This window comes from Oryzias melastigma, linkage group LG17 (genome assembly GCF_002922805.2).
Source record: "Oryzias melastigma strain HK-1 linkage group LG17, ASM292280v2, whole genome shotgun sequence".
In the NCBI taxonomy this organism is placed as follows: domain Eukaryota; kingdom Metazoa; phylum Chordata; class Actinopteri; order Beloniformes; family Adrianichthyidae; genus Oryzias; species Oryzias melastigma.
Genome location: NC_050528.1, coordinates 28,661,305 through 28,662,958, shown reverse-complemented (window position 1 = coordinate 28,662,958; position 1,654 = coordinate 28,661,305). Strand labels below are relative to the sequence as shown.

At 43.7% G+C, this 1,654-nt stretch overlaps 1 protein-coding gene across 1 annotated transcript in view; it reads left to right on the top strand.

The window, feature by feature from the left end:
- LOC112151135 (aldehyde dehydrogenase, mitochondrial) overlaps positions 1–1,654 on the top strand; it is a 39,467-nt gene that overhangs the window by 27,271 nt on the left and 10,542 nt on the right. The gene's annotated exons all lie outside the window — the stretch shown is intronic.

Sequence of the window (1,654 nt, the reverse complement as noted above, 5' to 3'; positions counted from 1 at the left end):
GGGGAGAACATGCAAACTCCACACAGAAAGGTCCCAAATCCCCCAGCCGGGATTTGAACCGGGGCCTTCTCGCTGTGAGGCGAGAGCCCTACCACTGCGCCACCGTGCAGCCCGCCAAAAGGTTCCGATCTGTAAATAAAGCTTCACGAGATGCTCCACGTCTTCCAGCTTCGAGCATGGCTCTGATAAACGGACAGTTTTCGGTTTCACCGGCATTCTCAGCGTCACTGTCAGTGTCATTGCCAAATAGTGAGCTCCTACTTTACGCGCTGCCGGCTCAAATTGATAGGGCTTTACAGTCCTCAAACCACAAATACCCGCCGCCTCTGAATCAGCGTCACTTTCAGAACAAATGTTTCCACAATCTGAGTCTGAAGACAGAATTGTGGACCTGGAAATATCGCCGCTATCGCTAGCTCCGACACGCAAAGGAGAAGCCATCTTGCTATATTGACCCCTTTGACGTCACACGCACCACGTGACCAAAACGGAGCTTTTGACCCGGAAGAGACAGGTTTGCCAAATTTGGCCTCAAAAATGCCGTTTTATTTCAATATTTCTTTCTCAAAACACGCCAAAACATTTGGAAATGGTAAATATAAGGCGAAATACAGTTAACACCGAAAATGACCCACAACCCCATTACTAACCCTTTAAGTATTTGGGAATTTCAATTGAGGATTCATTGTCTTTTAAGCTGCATGTCGATTCTCTTGTGAAAAGCTGCGCCTATAACTGAGTTTCTACTTCAGAAACAACCTCTGTTTTTCTTTTCATGCTAGAAAAAGACTTGTTGCTGCAACATTTCTTACTGTTTTAGATTACCGGGATGTTTTATACACACATGCCCCAGTCGAGTCTTTGCGCTCTTTGGATTCGGTCTTTCAGGCCTCTTTACATTTCATAACAAATTGTGGCGCTCGAACTCATCACTGTGAATTGTAATCTCGAGTTGGTTGGCCTCCTTTAGCTGTTCGTAGGACTACACACTGGCACAAATTTATATACAATGGACTTCTCGGACTTCTTTATATTTGAAAGTGGCTCTGCAACGCAGATCAGATGGACCTCATCCTCTCTGGTCTCAGGGCGTCTACTTCCTGTCTGTCCTGAATGTTCGGACAGAAAAAGGAAAGATGGTTTTCAATATGGGGCACCTACAGACTGGAACTTTCTCCCAAAAAACAATCCAGCTTTCAAAGATCATAACTTTGCCTCAGGTAGATGTTCTTATAAAGAACCTGGAGACAAAATCACTAACCTGTAACTGTTTTTAATTATTTACTTTGCTCTATTCTGTTTAATTTCATCATATTTATCTATTCTTTTATCTTAATTTAATTCTATGACATGTCTTGGGTGTGTGTAATTTTTGCCTCTTGACCGGGACTCCCTTGAAAAGAGATCAGTGGATCTCAATGGGATTTTTTCCTGGTTAAATAATGGTTTAATGAAAACAAAATGCAGCTGTGTGATGTGTACTAAACCAGGTCAGAGCTCTGAAGGTTCTGGTCTGTCACAAACTCTGACAGTAGTTCTGTGTGTTGATCAAGTCTGCTGACGATACTTTGAGACTCGACAAGTTCAGCTTTAACATCTGACTGTCTACCACAGGGGTCTCAAACTCAAATCAGCCGGGGGCCACTGGAGGCGG